Here is a 21,333-nt window from a genome sequence, read left to right as displayed (position 1 = left end):
ATGCATACTCTTCACGGCTGAGAGGAAATCGAAGTGGTTTCTCGGCCATGTAAGCGCCCGATTCTACCTCGCAATGGCAGAAAATACCACGGAAAATGCCACAAAGAAGCTAACAAGATTTAGATTATGGTCTTTCCACGTAACAGCCAGGTAGCAATTGCACGGTGATGATGCGGATGTGCGCATGCACGCAAAGGAAAGCTCGTCGCCAGGTCTGTCCAGCAGAAGGGAGATTACTGTCCGAACACGCACGAGGTTACAAGTGTGGGTCGATAAGGGGATAATAGCAGGGAGGAGCAGCAGGGAGGGAGGGAAGGAAGAGAAATGTTCAACTCTGAAAGCCCGCACAAAGAACATTGACGAGGCCATTAAAACACCGGACAAATGACGATGGGAGGTCATTTAGTTCAGAAACTGACCATAAAATTTCTTCTGTAAATCACCCTGTCCCCTATCTTTCAGCAGGTCGTCTTACTCTAGGGGGGAATACTATGGTGGGGAGGGAGTTATTAAGGGGCCATTTAGAGATAGTTTAGGAAAGTCGCGAGAGAAAATACGTGAGGTTTAAGAGCCTGTCCAGAAGTTATTTCTCGTGAGAGCCAGTTGGGGGGGGGGAGAAGTGGCAGCGAAAGAAATGACAGCAAAAGAGGAATGGTGGCATAAATAGATACTAATTATTATATACACATATATTACCGCTGTGTCGTTTGGCTGTACGACGCAGAACACTACATTGAACTTAAGACGATATTAGGAGCTCAACTTCGGAAGGCAGGTATTCGTGAGCAAGAGAAGGAGAAGAGTGTTTGTCTCTCAAGCAAACGAAGGACAGCGACTCCATTTCGTCTCCAGACGGTTGCGATCCTCGCTCTTGTCGAAACGAGGTCAACAATGTGCGACCCAGGTGGAAAATCTTCTGAACTGCGAATGATTTCCGCGGAAGAATCAAAATTGCCGCATCTTCCGCCTTATAAGACGCACCATTGTATTGAACGCATCACAGTTTTCATGTCGTATTTCTGGGGGGGGGGAGAGAAATTCTTCGCAGTAAAACGATCGAAATATGCATCAAATGTTTCATGTAAATGCTAATTTTATTTTAAATTTTAATTCATATTTTATCAGTTTATTAATAGATAAAAACAATCATTCGTAAAAATCATTAAAAATCTAACATATAATAATATAAAGAAAACAATTTTTATAAATTTAATTAATCTTCTTCTCAAGTCTTCTTCATCTTCACTCTCAGAAGTTTCTGAACTTGATTCTTCATCAGAAACCGAATCATTGAAATGATTGGAGACTGTATCCAATTGACCCATTTCTCCCTCAAAACTCCTTTTAAATGGTTTGTTTATTGATGCGGAGGGAGTAATTCTGGGATTTTAGCTATTTTTGTGTTAATTGTTAACAGCTTCGGTCTTATGGCATCTAAACCGATCTCATACTAACAAAGCAGGCTTCTGACATAAACTGTCAGGACGTCCGAACCGGACCTTCTTTATCCATAGCTTTACCCCTTCCTCATCCATCCAACCTTTTCGATGAATAGGAATGCAAATTCCTTTGAGAAGTTTTTCTTTGGGCATTGCTTTTCTTTTAAAAATTAAAAAACGATGGCGATGTTGTTCCATTCGCACAGCACGACAAAACAAACAGTATAAAATGGGTTTTTCGTGACGAGAAGTTTTAACAATATTTTCTTTTACCTTTGGGAGTCAAGTCTTGTTCGTAAACACATCAAACGTCAGAGCGGCATCATCCATATGCGCTACCTGTGAAAGGTCAAAATTGTCTTATTTTCTAGCATTTACGATGAATCTGCGAAACACAATAATTTTATTTTCAAATTCGTTTAGCACTTTTTGTGATGTTTCCATTTTTGCACAAATCATTTCTCTTCATAAATCTAAAGCACCGCGTTGGCGACCCTGTAAAACCGATGACATTTCTTTCTGTTGTCAATAATTTTGCTTGTTGAATAATCGTTTTTTAAACAAGTAAAATTCATTTCAGATTAATTTCCGGTACAACCCGATCTTCTTCGATCCATTGTCCAAGTTTTTAATTCATTTTCTATTCCTGGCCATTTTGCCGGTTTGCTGTAGAGATTATCATTTTTAGAATTTGCTGCTCTTGTCTCCTCCACGCACCATTTTTACTGTAGGCGGAGGTCCAATGTGCTGCTCTACTACCCTTTGCCATTCCGTTTTGCATACGCGATCACGCTACGCTTACATGCAATTGTATAGCTATGCCTGTGCTTCGTAGAATCCATGGGTTATACAAAACATTTAAATATAATAATGTGTTGGTTACTGGTTTAAATGCGTGACCTTAACGACTGTGAAACTATTGAAACTGATCACGCATTACAAGTGATGACGCACCGTTACCGCGCATATCGGTGAATAAAGATGCACCAGTTTATAGAACGCTTCCTAATTTTCATATTAATTTTAGGTACAAAAAATTGCATCTTATAAGGCGAAAAATTCGGTACTTTTGCTCGTAAACTATTTTAAAGTTCCGCTATGTCGTGCTAGAAAAATGTAACCAATCGGAATTCTACTTTTGTTTCCATCGTTTAATTTCCCTAAACAGTATCAAAAGGAAAAATCATGCGTAGCCCTCAGACTACTCTATTTCTACTATTTTCAGTTCTTACAACATTTCTGCAATCGTCTTCTCCAATGTTAGAGGAGAATTGCGCGCCACAGTACGATAATTAGAGTTTCTGATTTCCTCCTTACCAAAAAACTGCAGAAAAAGCTCACTGCCGTCGAATACGCGGGTAACCAAACGCCAATGACCCGGAACATGGATCCGGCCAGAAGGGCTTTCTCGTAAACCACAGGAACCGCGAGGGTCATCACGCGTTGTCCCGACTCGAGTTTCTCTTACTTTCTTCCCCAAGCCGTTTGAGCAACTGGATCAGTCGCATAAGCGGGGATTCTTAACGCAGTGAAATGAGCGGAGAAGAAAACAAACGAAAGCTTCCTTCGATGATTCATGCCGAAGATTCGAAACGTGTTATTACGCAGGCCGTGATGGGCTTCTTCTCGATTGCCCCTTCTCCTCTCCACCGAGCTTCCATCTCTTCTTTCCATTGACGCAGCATCACACAAATGCCATTTACCTTTCCCTGTCGGAATTAACGTCCTCGTTACTTCGCAAGTAAATAGCCGACGACATGTTCGTCGGCCACACCCTGTCGCGAGAAGAGCAAAAGATGCAAAAGCAGCGTTCGGAGCTCATTTGGCAGCGAGGGAGTCTTTTGGCGCGAGTCCCACGGAACCTATAATTACGTGTTCGGTGTGCCCTTGGGGGGTGGGAAGGGGGGCCGGGATAAAAAGGGAACATTTGTCACTGCTCCATTTCGGCCGATGTCTGCATCGCACGGCAATCACGAGGATCGAGTTTTATTACGTCGTGTACTGCACGTGAAACTACGTTTAATAAGCACTTTGGTGGGAAAACTGTCGTCCACCCCTCTCCTCGGTATTGGAAATCATTTGCATCCGAAATGACGGTAATGCGAGGGTGTTGGAATTATTCATCGTTCTCTAATTCGCAGTGCATTTAATCGCCTGTTTGCGATACGAACAAAGAACTTTGTTCCCTGCTCTTTTGTGGGAGGGAGGGGACATTCAAAGAAATGGATTCGTTTGAAGGAGGGAGAGACGGCGATGTCTGTTTAATGGGACGATGCCTCCCTTTACATCCGTTCTGAACCGCTCACATATTTATTTTGAGGAGTTTTCAGCTCCTTGGTGGGTGGGTAGATGTGTTCTTTCTTCTACCTCGTTAGTCTCTTTGCAAGAAAAGCCTAAGTTTTCGAAAGCACTCTGTCACCTCTTCACGAGACTCACCTTAAGTGAATATAAAATCAGAATTTTCGTCGCGATTCCAACTCGGGTCGTTTCAAACGAAATTTTGGTATGGATAAGTTCAAAACGGTTATTTTCAAAATAAATCTCAAAATAAACCTTTGTTCATTCAACGTTAATCTTGACCTCGTTTTCAAACGAATGGAGGGCCGACTTTAATTCTTCTGATTTCTGGACAGAAAAACTTCCCTTGCTCAAACCAATAACGGCGTTATTGGTTTGAGCAAGTCTGTCTTCAGGTAAGAAGCGATCCGTAGCAGTTTCGGAATAAAAAATAATATTTTTTCTTTATGCTATCGCATAAATATCACTGCAGTGTTTTTTTTATGTTACTCGTATCCAAGAAAGGTTATAAACTTGCAGTACATTAGTTGTGGAGGGGCTACGGATTTTTTTGGGGAGTCTTTATTACTTTTGATAGTTATAAATAATCCTGGAACATTACATTGGAGAACAAAGATAACCGGGAACTTTTTTTTTTCAAACCACTTCAGGCCTTCAATAAGCGGTACGGTGAAGGTGCTTCGACATCGTAAAGTTTGTTCCTATTCACACCCGAACGTCATCATCAACGCACTCATCCTCTACAAGTCACCGGGCGACGGAATGAATGCTTCTTCGGAACTTTTTAGGAAAGCCGAAGTCTGAATGCCTCCTAAAAATCCTCCCTTTCTTCAGTGGCATGACGAGGGTGATTCCTCTCATTTTACTCACCCCTGGTTCATCTGAATTCCGCCCTCAGGATCTGTTAAACGTAAAACAGAAATAAGTCGCCATCCATTCTCGGTACGATTTCAAACTCAACCCCACTGATTACCCTCCGTTAACCCTTGCTGCGTCCATTCTGTTGACGTTTCGTTCAGCAATGTTTCCACCAAAACAAACTGCAACAACTTAACCCCCCCCCCATCCTACTCTTGGTAAGAGCGAGCTGCGGATTTGCAACATTCTTGAGCGAGATTGAATCAAATGCATGACCGGACGATTAGTTATTAATCCTATTTTACCATCGCTGATCGAGGCTACTGCTGCCATCTTTCGGAGAAAAACGTTTGCTGAACGTATTTGAATCTACATAGAGCGAGAGAAATTGAGGTAAGGCGCATGAGCACCCCCCCCCCCCTCACACGTATCTGCAAAACAAACCCTCGATGGTAGAAAAATGAATCGTTTGCTCCACTGGCGTTACAACTTCATTTAATAAACAAATGTTTCGGAAACTTCGCACGAGCCACTCGTTAACCCCTCCCCCCCCCCCGTTGCCAAGAAACGACTGCCACGAAACGTTGGGTATTTTTGCAGCTGCATTTATCTGTGCCTGCAACAACCAAATGGCCCGGAAGTAGAACCATTAACGTCCCTGGTGTGTTGCCCGTCATCCGTCATGCTTGTGGCAGTAATGGGGGATCATGAAGCTAATAGCCCGTTCTCCCCCCCCCACACACACACACACTACGAAGAGCAGACCGTTGCCTGGTTCATGTACTTCGTTTGAGCACCACCATTTGCAACACGTGAAGGTTTGTTTACTCCCCCCTCCCGTCTGACTCTCTCCACTAATGGAGCCAATCAATACCTTGCGCACGGCACCATTTTTCTCTTTTCAATGCTGCTTATGAAGATGTTCGTCAAGACTCTTTAAACGTCTTCTTCGGCTCAACAGGCAGCCCGATGTTTGGATTCTCTTAATCTAATTAACAGACGGATTAGTGGTTTGTCTTAAAATACTTCAACCATCCACGGGAAGTTCGTCCCTCAAATGCAAAAGTCAAAGTGAAAAAAAAAAAAAGGTTATATTTCTACCAATTTCCACGGGGGTTTCTTTTCGAGAGTGAAGATAAGCACCCCTTTTCTCTTTTGTTTACATTTGTGCGTGGCTTCAAGCATAAATAAGATTCCAGAGATAGCTTACTCGTTTTCACTGCGCAACTGAAAATCCTTCAATCCGGACGATGCCGCTGGGACTTCGTACAATCGCATTCACCATCGCTGGAGACTTCTAGGAAACGTTTTTCTTGCTTCCCACCTTAACAAAGGAACTAAATCGCGATCTTCTGATGTTTCATTTCGATTTTCCGAAAATTTCCCGAAATTTAAATTTTAGACGCCCACCTAATAAACATGCGGGTATTAAAATTTCAGGGGCTTCAAAAAACGTGTAAGCTTTCCACTCCGACAGAATTTCGCGTTGTGTCTTCTACTGAAGTCTGAATGCATTCTGAATGCTCATGTGTTTTTGCCTTCACTTTTTCGATATTAAATAAGGATTCGCGTAGCTCCCCAAATGTAATTTTTGGGAGATCATTAAAAAAAAATAAAATAAAATAAATGAATAATCATTTGAAGCCAGGAAAATATTCTTTTTATTTATTTCGTTCACTTTAAAGTCGGGGCTATAATTCATCTTCTGCAAGCAGACGTCATCACAAGAAAGCGCTCACGATGGTGCCTCCGTCGGATCCGATCCACCAGCAGAAGTCCTTTTATTATCGATTAAAAGTCTTAAACAAATGAAAAGAAGTCGCCGAGAATTTGATCAGCCAGTCCGAGTGAATCCATGCAGACAACGCACTTATCTCTCGTGCCACTAAGAAGATCCCGAGCAGTGACAGCACGCTAAGTAATAAGTCGTTTCTGTTCCCTGTCCGTACAGCATTATGAACGCCATCCCTTACGCCCCACTCAAGGTCCCCCCCCCCCCGGTTGCGCGCAGGTACATCTGCGGGAACAAGACCGATGACTGTTACGCTTTTCGAATGTGACACCTTGCGCGGGTTATCTTCACCACCAGATGACAAGTTTAAGCGCGTGACAGATGCAACGCTACCGGCTCGCGTGGCGAAGATAACTGGGATATTCGCTGACGAAGGAGAAGTCATCATTTTGCTTCTGTCCTCGGCGCGGATCTCTAGAGAACCATTCTGTCACGTGATTACAGGAGAATTGAAGTTCGGGACAGAATGATCTTTCATTGCATCCTCGGGGCCGCCACGAAGCATCATCCCGCATGGATTTTCACATCTACTCGTAAGAAAACACATCAAAGTCTTTGCAACTCCTTTTAATCATTTGTAGTCGGTTATATCCAAACAACCCCCACGGTGGAAAATTACAGGATATCCTCTTTGATGGAAGACAGAACAGAAAACGGAGTTAAAAAAAAAAAAAAAAAAAAAACAGCTCTTGATGCAAGAAACACCAAATAAAATTTATTAATGGTGACGATCCCAACGATTTCTTTTAGTTTGAAGCCGCCTCAGAGCGTAACCGCACTCGATAAACAAGAACTCCCAACTAGCAACAACAAAGAAAGACTATTCTAATATTAAAATTTTCTGAGCCAACCTAAGTCTCGCGCCACTTCTGATTAGGAAGTACTTTAATTTATGGTCATTTCAAAATCTGCTCATAAGTTACACAAAGCCAAAACTAAAGTCAAGATGTTTTCCCTGCCTCTCTCTCTCTCTCTCTCTCTCTCTTTCTCCGTCTCTTTCAGGTTCATTTTCCTGCCTATTTAAGTCTTGGTTAAATTCCACTTTTCAACCTTTAGGAACTGTGGAAACGATGACAAGATCCGTCTTCATTCCCTTCGCGAAGCTGCCTGACGAGCAGCTTCGCGAAGGGAATCAAAGCGGTCAGAACATGGCTCAGGTATGGAAACCATCTCAAATAAATATATTCCACGAACTTCCAAATGTTTGAATGATCTGTTTGAAGTGAAATCACAGCTTCTTCCTTTCACGGGCTCCCAACTAGCGTGAAGGAGTGCACGCACACGCACACAAACAAGCATTTTTGTGGCAACCAGCAGAAGTGAAAGGAGCCGAGTGGTGTTGGGCGCAAACATCGCACTGCAACTTGATGAGTCTGTTAGAATAATTCGAACATGGCCTGCTGGAACCGAAGGATCTCGACAGTCGGACGAAACCAGTAATGTGCGCCCATCTGCCTACCCCCCTCCTCTGCCTTTTGCCTCTCGAAATCTTTATATCCGCACTTATGAGGGGCGAAAATCTCTGATGTTTGCTATCAGAAATAACAGTGTAAATAATGTGTGTTCAGATTATTAAAAAAGAAAAAAATATGTATTTTGCCTTCTTTAAATTTAAAATGCATTTTTTAATACTTCGTCTTATTATAACACTTGTACGTGTTTTTATCTTTTTAATCAAAGATCATGTCACGCTGCTAAAACTGGAAAGTGTATTACAACTTCGATATAAGGTCAAACGAATACAGTTTACCTTGCTATTGTGGCACATTTCCAAATTCATATTATTATACGAAAGTTTTATTTAGAGAAACTCCCGTCACAACGCACGCATATTGGTGTGATAGCGAATACCAAACTGACCTCAGCGAGAGCCGAAGCAGTCAAAGAAGCACCCACGTGAAGGTTACTTCAAACAATTTCCGTGGCGCGTTTGTTCGCATAGCATCAAGATTTGTTCCCTGTACATTTTTGAGTGGTCTTCTTTCTCCATTTTAATGGGATAGCCAGCTTTATCTCTAATCAAGCACCCCGTGCTTTATCCAAAATGGCTTCCTGTCTTTGGACATTCTTGCCAAAGAAGAACCTCCTCAGTGATCTGTTTTTTCACTTAATTTCCTTTTTCCTACAAGCCAAATGGATTTCTCTCGCTGATCAATAACCACATCCACCGTTTTTCTGATGATGGTGCACCAACTACGTTCCTCCTACATGAAAATCCGGCAGTACACTAACATTTCAAACTTCAAGACTTCCTACAACTAATACCTGAAACATCATTCAATGAGGATATGATAAGCGGGTCACCTTCTGTGTGTCGAAATGTAATCCACCTTTTCTTGCTCTCCATACCTTCGATAAAACTCACCTCGATATGTAGATTGCATCTCTCCCTAGAATGTCATTTTCTTCTGGCCTTTCCTAGCATAAACATATCACATACGTAGCTTCTCAACCTCTAAAAAGCATACTTCTAGGATACGTTTCCTTTCGTACGCTGATTTTTCACAACTCTAGCTGTTAATTGTGTATAGAAATCTGAAAACTTTTCATTGCTCTTGGTGACGTAACAAAAATCTTCCTAAAATTCCTGATGATGTGTATAGAAGAGCGATTTGACTGATCTGATACTTCAAACGCCGTCTCTCATATTGTTGGTTTGCGCTGTCTTTTCCGGGTGCCTCTACTAACACTGCTCTTCAGTATTAGCATAGCTTTCCAAGGGGCACGTTAAAGCACAAGCGGCAACTGCTCGATATCCCTTTACAGTTCAGATGCAAATTAACCAAAACCTGCTTCTCTTCTTCCTCTTCTTCTTTTATTCATCCGCTTTTGTTCTGTGGACAAGCTTCCTCGCGAAGTGTTTCTAACAATCTCCAGCTTTAAAAAAATGTCAAGAGGTTCGTTCTTTCACGCCCCTCGCCTAAACTCCACGCGGCACGAATGTTGCATTGGTTCTGCCACCCATCTTTAGCATCTGGGGGGGGGGGGACCTATTCCAAAGAAAAAAAAAAGAATTGAAAGCAAATAATCCATCAATGGATCTCTAAGACAATATCCCGTAAATGAAGGGAAGTGACAATAGAAACATGCCAATTACGAAGGGATTTTTTCCCATGTGCTATTTATAGAAATCGGTTTATAACACGATGGTCCATTCGCAGAAAACATTAAAGAAAAAATACGTTCTCCCATTTGCTGTTTTTGGTTGCAAGAGAATCACAAAAGCAGCTCACCGATGGATGGCGCAAAGGACATTAACACCGAAAAGTGCTTTAAAAAAAAAAAATTAGGTGACAAAAACTCGTGTCGCATGTGCTGAAACATTCGCTGTGCATCTCTTCAGGGAAAGGGATTACATTCAGAATGAACCGAAGGATTGTCATGTCAGTCTCCATCGAAATAAATGTAACTTATAGATCAGTCTTAAATGTCAAGAAGTGTTTGCAATATCGCAGCTTTTATTAAAGAAAACACTTATTTTCACTTTTCCATGTTCAAATTTTCATAGCTGTGGCTATGATTCATGACAAGGTTCGTTCTAGAAGAAAGAGCATCATAGAAACAGGAATGCAAATAAATTGCTTTCTGGTTAAAATTAGCGATTTACAAGCCGGCGTTTCCCTAGTTCAAGTTAGCATTATCAGAGGCACAGCAATGGAAATTAAATTTCCTTGGAAAGAAGAACAGCCACGTATATGCAGAGCAATAGCGGCGCTCTTCGTTGAAATTTTCTCTTATTCTTGGCAACTGGTAGAAAAAGCGGTGCGCCAAAATCTGTGCAGGATCACACCGTCGGTTCTGTTGCAGTTAACCGAGTTCTATAGAACTTGTGCCGCGTACGGGAACATTCTCTAGGATTAAAACTCCGAAGTAGTCAGGCTTCCTTCAATCTGATGTCCTCTCTAAGGCATTTCTGCTGGTCTTCTTTTTGGTTGTCGGTCCTACATGTTTTTTTGACCAAGGCAGTTCCGTCCTGTCTGTTCGAAATACTGCGATCTAGTGTCTCTAAGATAACATTGCAAGTTGACTAACTGAAAAGATGTTCAAATCAAAAAAAAATATTACTCGCACACACGAAGGTCATACCGGCTGCCTAAGATCAGCAGTTGTGAAACCCCTTTGCGTCCCATCGTAGATCATCCCCTCCCCCTATAAAATAGCTAAACACAATCTCAACAAACACATCGGCTGGACATCATCTTACATAAATAACGCCACACGCTTTAAACCGCCATGCAGAACCTTATTCGAGGAGAACGATCGCTTAGTGAGCTTTGCTGTGTCGTCCCTTTTTAATGTTCCAATTGACAACACACCATGCGAGTTGCCCTAGTCCGTAAAATACCTCAGCCGCAACTTTGTTTGCTTACATTTGGATAAAGGATTAAATCAAGTAAATAATTTCTTCGTATCTTTAATTTATTTTATACAATCACCTGACAATGCATTCCATCCATTCACCTCCCTCCAAGCCAAAAATCTAGTCCGAACGTCCTTCTTAATCACACACTCTTACATAATTGCTCTCCTTTCCAAAATTTATTCACCAGAAAACATTTCTGAACTGTTTAAGCACCATCTTAAACAGCAACATTTCAGCTGTCACAGCCAGCTTTTAAAAAACAAATTGAAGGTGTAGCAGTGAGTTTCCCCCTTTCCCCCTCATTGCTAAGTTATACATGGAATCGCTTGAATCTTTGCCTCTAAATTCTGCTCCTCCACCTCAAGTCTAAAGTATGGTTGAAATACGCATACGTCGTTCCCTCAAGCTCTTTCTAACTTTCTACACTTTTTCAATAACAACAACCGTCTCTGAATTAGTTTTACTGTGGAGAAGGAGGAAATGGACTCAAGATTTTTGGATATTTTAGGTACGAGGTAAGCGGATGGGTACCTCATGAGTACAGTCTACCGAAACCACACGCAGGCAAATACCTATAAGCAGTAGTGTGGGCACTTCTGACAAGATCAAACTATGATAAGGAATCGTGAGGTGATTGGTTGATAAGAAGATGACGTCTTTGTGTGTAACGTCATGGGTTTGGAATGTTTGGAATTTTTCTGGGGACCATCTGTGTGTGTGCGTCACGTTGTTTGTTTTGGTTCGCGTATGGAATTATGGGTGATGTTAGAGATAAGGATTCGTGTCGTGATTCGTAGGGCACTTTGAACAAGATCAAGTTCAAGATAAGATAAGGAATCGTGTCATGGATATTTGTTGTTATCAAATGTAGAACCTAGTATTTCCGACAAACAGGATTATGTTGATCAAAAAAGAACGCAAAAATACATCCTGTACAGACAACCAAAATTAAACCAAAACAAATATGCCTTGGAGAGACCATTTCGTCAGATGGAGCAAAGCCAGGCTACTTCACAAATCCCAGTTTCAATCAGAGAGAGTGGTTGAGTTTGGAAGTGCTCTAGTTCTGCATAACACAGTGGTCGACTCTAACAGAACTGATGATGAACTCTTGCATAAATTTCGGCGTGCCGCCCTGGCTACCTCTCAGCATCAAATGACTGAAATAACAAATTACCAACGAAGTGTCTCCAACTAGACTGTTCTTGTTTGGGAGGTGATTTCATTCCCACCTTCGCTGACGGTTAAAGTGCCTCTGATAATGCCCGCTTGAGCTAGCGAAACGTCTGCTTGAAAATCATTTTAGTCCTTCAATTATTTATTCGCACTTTTGCATTTTGCTCCATAGACTTCGATATGAATCGTTGATGTTTAATGTTAAAAAAGTGCTCCCACAAAGAAAAAATTCCCTCAGAAATAAGCAGTGTTCCCTAACCTGCAGCTAAAGAACGAAACCCGTTATTTTACTTGTGGGTGACTGCGCGAAGATATCGCGTTGAAATCATCTAAAGCACGACTTATCGTCGATGACGAATAACTTTGTTCTAGGTATTCTCGTACCGTAGCTAGCTGATGCACATCCAGAAAAATAAAACGCCAGAAATGGTCTTACATAATGAGAACCTCCTTTTTCATTCGACCTCTCCGCTTCTTAAGAAGGATTCAGTTTTCTGGACTCTTCTCGCTTAACAAACCCAGCACAGAAATCTGCACGTTCCCCCACCAACGGAATTATACAGCGAGGGAACTAGGCTTTTCAGGAAATGCGAGCGATTTTCAGGAGTCGCCTGCGTAGCAGCATCCCTCCCCTCAATCCCGCCTTATCTACAGAATCTCGAGTGACCTTTACTCCGTTCGTGCATTCGTACTGTTTCGGTGAGGAATGATGATGCCCTTTTGACCCACCTGTGTCTGGCGGCAAACGATAGCCGAGTTTTATGTAGCGTGCCGTTCTCCGACACCTAATATATGTGCACGTGGCGTGTGTCGGGAGCAGATAGCTGAAGGCTGCGTGGCGAAGCATCCAGCAGAGCTTTCTTTTTATCGCTCATGGGGATCCTCCTCGTTCGCCTCAAAGAAGGCAGCAAAACAACGCCTGATACCCCGGGGATCCTCCTAACAACGCATTTCCATTGATCTCTGCTAATATTAAAAGAACCAGATTAAGGCAGTGAGGAAATTAGGATGTAATAGATTTTTTTTTTTTTTTTCATCTCTGGCGTGCCTTCTTCGATCCTCTTTGTGCAATTCTACCCAGATAAATCAGTACAATCCCCACTTCTTGACAAAAATGTTACCTAAAAATAAATAAAATAAATAATTCGTTACACACCGAAACAATCTCGTTTTGGAAAGTTTCTGATTTAATAAATTCGACACCAAAGCAACTGAAATACAAAAAAAAACTTTTCGATCAAAAATTATCCACATTGCAACTGAGAAAGAGAAAGAAGACCATTTCAGTTATCTTTTTTTATAGAGAGATTTATTGCTATTACAATTTGCTTATTGTGAGCCAGTTTCAGGAGTTGCCTGAAAGTTGCCTGCCGTAGCAGCATCGCTCCCCTCAATCCACCTTATCTACAGAATCTCGAGTGACCTTTACTCCGTTCGTGCATTCGTACTGTTTCGGTGAGGAATGGAATGATGATGTGGAATTACAAAAACGCATTTCCAATATTGCTGCAATTTCCCTTAAAAAGTTACATTTGGAGACTCTGCCTTCAACATCACACACTTTTGTACAAGGAATTCTATTTCAAAAAGATACAATTTTTACTGCAAGGTTTTTTTGTATAATTCCAGTAAGTATATTATTATTATTATTATTATTATTATTATTATTATTATTATTATTATTATTATTATTATTATTATTATTATTATTATTAAGAGAGACCTTCAGGTAGTCAGGGACTCATCGAGGGAGGCCACATACTGCATATACCAGCTGTCATACTTATTCTTGAATTCATTCATACTGCTTGCACTCACAACACCCAATGGAAATCCATTTCAATGGTGATCCATATGTATGACCATTTTAGAAGTTTGTAAGTCTCAATCATATCACCCCTCTTTCTCCTATTTGCTGGTGTTTTGTCTACAGTCTACAAATTCTCAATTCTGTCTTCATAATCAGTATTCCATAATTCTGATATCATTTTTAACACTCTCCTTTGCACTCTCTCCACTGTATCAGAATCACGACGGAAACAAGAAGACCGCACCTGAGCACAATAGTTCAAGTGAGGTCTTATCAAGGACTAGTAAAGGGGCAACCTAGAAAGAATATCTCACTACAAAGAACCTCAGAAATTGAATGGGGAACTTTTCATTAGATCAACTGTAATTTTGACTACCTGGGGACAAACTCGTTTAGGTATTGAGTATATATCTTGCATACAAATAGCATTGTATTGAGATAACTTAATCAGATCTGGGAATGTTGGTGATAATTCAACACAAGGCAACTGGAGGGACTTAATTTGTTTTTTTACAAAGCTCATTACCTCAAGCATTCCGATCTGGCTTAATGACATCAACATTGAATATATGTGTAATGGGACACCTTTCATGGACGAATAACATCCCATGACACACAGACAGCACTTAACGCAGCCCAGAATATGTATAATATAATATTCATCAAAGCTTGATTTGCTTCCTCAGTCTTAAGAAAAGGCTGGTTATATTCCACTAATTATACTTTCTGAAAATGAAAGCTGTGCCGAACAAACCGGCCTTTTGCAGCTGCCCAATTTTTAATCCATCTAACTCCAGTGCTTCTAGATGTTTTTTCAATGTTTTAGGGATGGCGCCTAAAGCACCTATTATTATGGGAACAACTTTCGTTTTCTTTTGCCAGATTCGTTCAACTTCGATTTGCAAATCGCGATAGTTTGTAATTTTTTCATTTTCTTTGTTGTCAATCCGACTATCTCCTGGTACTGATATTTCGATAAACTTAACACCTTTGTTTTCTCTTTTTTAAACCACTGTGATATTGGGTGTATTACATTCCAAACTTTTGTCAGTCTAGATTTTGAAATCCCAGAGTATTTTAGCTTTTTCATTCTCAACCACTTTGTGAACTTTATGCTTCCAATAGTCTTTAGATACTTCAAACCCATACTTTTTACATGAATGCCAGTGGATTATCTTAGCTACGTTATCATGCCTTTTACAGTACACAATTTGTGAGATTTTTCTGCATCCACTTATAATGTGCTCTACCGTTTCTTCCTTTTCTTTGCACAATCTACATTTACTGTCTTCTTAAATTTTTTTGTATTTTTGCCTTCATAACGTTGGTTTTAATGGCCTGTTCTTGCGCTGCAAAAATTACCGATTCTGTTTCTTTCTTTAGTGCTCCATTTCTCAACCATTGCCAGGTCAAGTTGCTGTCAGCGCTGTCCTCTATGCTGTGAAGGTATTTTCCATGCAATGCCTTAATTTTCCATCTTTCAGTTCTCACTTTTTCTTGGTTGGTTTTGTATTCCAATTTTGTCTCCATGGGCTTAAATGAATCCTCTTTCCTTACCTTAATTAGAAATTTTTCCGTTGTTGCTGCAGATAATCATTTAAATTTCGTTTTTCTTCTTCAATAACTTGCTTCACTTGTAATAATCCTCTGCCTCCTTTTTTGCGTGATAGATATAGCCTATCAATGTCACTGCGAGGATTGAGGGCATGGTGCATTGTCATTAATTTTCGAGTTTTTCGATCTAAATCTTCCATCTCTAGATGGGTCCATTCAACAATGCCTACTGAATATCTCAGAACAGGTATGGCCCAGGTATTAATTGCTTTTATCAAATTACCAGCATTAAGCATTGCCTTAAGGAGTTTTCTTAATCGTCTTATGTATTCTGCTCTAGTTCTTTCTTTGATCTTATTGTGCAGAATTTGTGATGCTTCTAAAATTGCCAAATATTTGTAGCTGTGTTCGAATTTTATTGCCTTGATTATTTCACCATTGAGCAGCTCGATTTCGTTCATATTTTCAAACTTTCCTCTTGTTGTTCCAGCAATTGCACATTTGTCTAAGCCAAAATCCATTGATATATCTTGACTGAATATGTGCACAGTGTTAAGCAACGATCTGAGTTCATTCTCTGATTTTGCATACAACTTCAGATCGTCCATGTATAAAAGGTGAGATATCTTTGCACTCTTTTGCGCACTTTGATAATCATGAGCAGTTTTATTTAAAATTCTAGTTAAGGGGATCAATGACAATATAAACAAAGAGGAGATAATGAGTCTCCTTGAAAGATGCCCCTTTTTATGTTTACCTCTCCAATTTCTTCTCTATTTAGAACCAGAGTTGTTTTCCAGTTTTTCGTGCTGGATTGCAAAAATTTTTGCACGTTTTCGCTAATACCGAATAGTTCTGTGCATTTTAAAATCCAACTATGAGGCATCGAATCAAACGCTTTTTTATAATCTATCCAAGCCATATGAAGGTTGGTTTTTCTACGTTTGCAATTTTTAAGAATCATTTTATCAATCAGCAATTGGTCATTTGTGCCTCTTGAATTTTTGCTGTTACCTTTTTGTCCAATTGGGAGAAGAGAATTTGCTTTAAGATAGCTGTATATTTTATCAGCTAGTATGCCTGTGAGTAGCTTAAAAGTTGTTGGCAGGCAGGTTATTGGTCGGAAGTTTATTGGGTTTGGACCTTTTTCTTTATCCTTTATGATCAAAAACGTTTTCCGTGCTGTGAGTCACTCTTCTTTGCTTTTTCCTTCTAAAGCATCATAAAATTGGCTAGCAAGTCTTTCATATAAACCTGTTAGATATTTCAACCAGTAGCCATGTAATTCATCCTTCCCGGGTATTGACCATTTTTTTTATTTTTTTAGCTTGCTTTTGAACCATTTCAGTTGTCATTTTCAGTTGGTCCATTTTTCGTTCTTGAGATTCGTTCGTAATTTTTTCAATCCATTTTTCCTTGTTATTGTGCCTCTTAGGGTTGTCCCATAGGTTTTTCCAAAACTTTAGTGTATTTTCTTTGTCTCTGTTATTTATATTTATATTTTCTTTAAGGTTATCATTCCTGCAGCAATCAATTTTCTTGTAAAACTGGTGCTGGTTTGCACGAAACATCGAATTTTGCTTGTACTGTTCAATGCGTGCACTGTATCTTCTTATTTTAGCTGCAACTGCAACTATTTTTTGCTTCACTTCCTCTAATACTTCACGTGTTCCAGTATTATATCTCTTTATGAAGTTATTTCGGATTTTTGTGTTTTTCAGCTTCTTTTCCTTAAGGTTTTTCAAATTGCTCACGTCTACTCTGAGTTTAAGAATTTTATTCTCCAGTCGATGCTTCCATTTAGGTGCCTGAGCCTTACTGCTTTTGGGTTCACTAATCTTATATCCTAATTCAGATGTTACGACGTAGGCTGTTGAGTACATAAGTTGATTCGTTTGCCCAATAGTTCCAGTAGGAATATCCCTTGCAGCTTTATTGGCCTCTTGTAGGAGTTCCTTCAGTTTTTGTTGAGGTACTTGTCTCAATATTGGAAGCCTAACTCGTTCCTGGTTGCTGTTCATTTGCTCGATAATTTTTCTTGCGAGTTCTTGTTCCTTAGCTGATAGCTTCCTTTCAACTATTTTTATATTTTCAAAATTTTCAGTATTCTGCACGTTGGAATCTGGTTCTGCTTCATTCATATTCTTGGTCGCTTCAGGATCAGTACGGTCTCCTTTTACAGCTTGAGGATTCAGTGCTTCCAGCTCACGTTCACTAAATACCTTGCGTTTGATAATGAAGCTGCGTTGCTGCATCAGCCTTTCTAATGAAATTTCAGAATTTGGGTGTCGTTCAAGCCAAAGTTGGAACATTCGTTTCTGAAATCTCCTAACTGATGGGTTTGAACTGTAGAAGCACTGCATGACTTTTCTATTTTCAGCCATGCTCCACTTTTTCCTAGTAAATACTTTCGAGTTCTGTGGATCTTGCTCCTGTAGCCCATTTGTCACTGGCTGTCCAGAAAGCCTAACATCCAGTGCTGTCCTTGGTAACCCGCGCGACGACCGATGCGGTATAGAGTTCTGATTTGTCTTCACCATTTTTAACTGGGGGTGGGCAGGTGCATGAGATAAAAAAATAGGTAAATAGGATAGAATCACCCCTATCCCTCGAACACTCTAATAGCATGGGGGGAGCAAGGTGAAAAGAAATACAGAGGGAAAGAAGAGTAGGTACCAGTCTACAGATAATATAACAGGTGTATATTACATGAAGTAAGGCGTGGTCTAGCTTCAGGTACCTCAGGTTCGCCATGCCCGTTCTCATTAGAGTGAGCCCTTGAGGATTATATATATATATATATATATAGAAAGATATCTAATAAGTAAAAAACCGAGAATTAATTAAAAGCTTTAATGATAAAAAACACAACTAGTTTCGGCTTTTTACAGCCTTTATCAGGTATCCTTTTAGAAAGAGGAAACAATAATAAAAACTGATGATTCTAAAAAACTGAGAAGCACAGATAAATTGTAGTATATAATTGAAATAAATCTGTGCTTCTTAGTTTTTTTAGAATCTTCAGTTTTTATTATTGTTTACTCTTTCTAAAAAGATACCTGATTAAGGCTGTAAAAAGCGAAACTAGCTATGTTTTTTATCATTAAAGTTTTTAACTAATTCTCGGTTTTTTGGTCATTAAATATCTTTCTAAATGTATCAAAGTAACCGAATCAATGCTCATGAATATATATATATATATATATATATATATATATATATATATATATATATGGATTTCATTGATGAAACAGTGTGCAAAACCAGTTTATCGTAGCTGAGCTTGGAAACATCAAATCCCAGTTAGAAGACAAAGAAACCCTCTGGTTCCCAAATATTATCATGGGATCTGATAAAGAGGAGAAGAAGACTGAGAAACAAAAACAAATACAACAATTGAACAATATAAGAGATCAGATCGAATAATCAGGAAATCCATAAGGCAGGATAAAGAAAAGTATTATGCTAAAAATGTATAAAGATATATACCGTACGTGATGAGGAGGCACAATTACAAGATCATGATTGGGACAGTTAGTAACTTAATCACACGTTTAATCACAAATTGATATAAAGTACAGAAATGGGGCATTGATAATGCAAGAACTGGACATCAACTGAAACAGAAAATATTTTCACTAATCTGCAAACTACAGTAAACGAAGTGAACACATTCTTTATAAATAGCTGTGACTGTTTATAAATTTTCTGTTCATAACCAAAACACAACTTATATTCTGCGTATCACACACAAATCTACCGAAGTATTTTGGATTAGAACAGGCAACCTATGTGTGAAGCGTGATTGCACAAAATGTGTTGCTCTCTTCACTGTCCAGATCTAGCCGATGATCGGTCATGGGCTCATCAGATACAAACCAAATATTTCAAACATGTAAAATCTGCAACAGTCAAGAAGACGCAAGAATCAAGGTTAGTTACAAAACCTGTGTGTAAACTGAGTTCATTTAAGTGAAGCGAGAATGAAGTCTTGTTCTCCGAAATATTTCAGAGAACCCCTGGAAAAACCGATGCAGAATTCCCTGAAAAGATCCTACAGGGTAAAAAGGAATCGAAAGAGAAAAATTTAAAAAGTCAAGAACTTGGAGAGTATCGAATGAATATCATCAGGAACCTCTCTCGCAACGCTACATCAACAGCAAACCTCGCACGATGCGTTGCAGTAAGATACGATAATGAACTTCGCAAGATCTACAGAAATTTAAAGGTATGTGCGTGGGGGAGAAACCTTTTCTCTCTTTATTCTCAAGAATTTAGAACAGCATTCGATCTAGAGTCTTTCTCTAGTGGTAAACCTCGACAACGAGATCTTCTATTAGAGACTGTCGATATGTGGTTGCTGCACATCCTTGAGTGAGATGCCGCTCATTAAATCGGCAAGTGAACTGCATTACTTCGTGTGCCTTTAATTTTTCTCCCTTGAAGCAATTTTGTAGGGCAAACATCAACTGGAACTGCGGTGCCTTGGACTTGGCTCGGTTTTCTAGAAAATTAAGAATCCTGGGAAACACTCGGAGCTCTCTCGGCGTTGTTGAGTGAACCCCGTCGTAGTCACCATGACAACGAGCAACACAACGCGGTTATGGAGATCGCAGTCGATACAAAGTTCTTGTGGCCGCCACCGGCATTCGACTGAAACATAAACCGAAAGAAGGAAAGAATGCCGCAATTACATCCGCGTGTCTCGCAGCAAAATGAAATTAACCCTCCCTGTTATTGCAACGGGGGCCTCTAAAGTTTCGCTCCCTCGTTAATTAGAATTGTTTAACAAGTTCGGCTGCGTGCAGAAGAGGAATCGATGGTGCACTATTATTTCCCACGGGTCCCCAGGGCACACCCAACAGAAAATACAAAAGTGATCAATAAGAAGTTTTGGCCGAAATTTAATTTCTCCCGCCCAAGTTATTGCGCCCAAATAATTAGCTCGCCTGGCCACGAGCTCCACCAGTTCACACAAGAAACAATCTCGCCAAAAAAAAGCTCGCACAGATGACGTCTGTCGGTTTCTTCTAGAAGGAGGAGGGGGGGGAGAAGAAAAACCCTCGCATCAGTCACGAACCCTCGTCTGCCAGCGGGTGGGAAAAACAACACCAGGATCAACATCCACGCGCACTGAAACGATCAACAATTTTCCGCGTTTAAATAAAAATCGATTCAAATTTGCCTTCGGGAAATAAAAGAGTAATCGCACTCGGAAAGAGAGAGAGAAGGAACTTCCCAACAGGCTGTAAACACACCGCCTTCTTACAGGTGCGCGTTTTAAAATCTTCGGCCGAAGAAGATCGAGGGGGAATGGTGGCCGGGAAGGGGGAGGGGAACCCTCAACCTCAGAGTGATTTGGATTTCATTTATAATTGGGGTGGGGGGGTTAAAATCGCGCACAAACCTTTATCTTCGAGGAAAGAAACCGACGATCCGCAGCGCGCTGAGGTTAGGAAAACGCTCTCTTCACCCTGAAAATCAAGTTCCGCATTGTTGTGCATCCCACGAATGATTCCTTCGTCGACTGCAACTTGATCCGAAACGTAACAAGTAAAATAATAATCGTAGTGAAAGAGGTCATCCCATCATTTGACTTAGAGTTTTGGCATTCAATTTCGCCATTAAAATTAAATCCAACGGGAAATGACGTCCAGACATTTTGACAAAGGTCGTTCCAATGAAACCACGGAAAAATCGCCGTTTCAAATTGTTTTAGTTCAGTTTAATTTCAATTTGAAATTGTTCTGCCTATAAAATGGCCCAATTACACCAAAACGGGTTAAAATCGTTGATGAATTAATGGTTAATAATGCATAAGTCATTATATTTTTTTACATCTAATACGAGGGTGGTCTGAAATGTTCTCAGCTTCGACCATAGATGCAACACTTTCGGCAATATTTTTTATCCTAAGCTAGTACACCTGTCATGAGCATCCAGGTGAAATTGCAAGTCATTCTATCGAGTAGTTTGTTTTATACAGCTGTCTGAAGCAAAAATGCTGTCTGTATCCCTTGAAATGGATAAAATTGAGCATCAT

The sequence above is a fragment of the Typopeltis vanoorti genome, chromosome 23 (genome assembly GCF_054136105.1).
Source record: "Typopeltis vanoorti isolate ZY-2024b chromosome 23, IOZ_Tvanoo_1.0, whole genome shotgun sequence".
Taxonomy (NCBI): domain Eukaryota; kingdom Metazoa; phylum Arthropoda; class Arachnida; order Uropygi; family Thelyphonidae; genus Typopeltis; species Typopeltis vanoorti.
The sequence above is the reverse complement of the archived record's forward strand: the minus strand, read 5'-3'. Positions refer to the sequence as shown.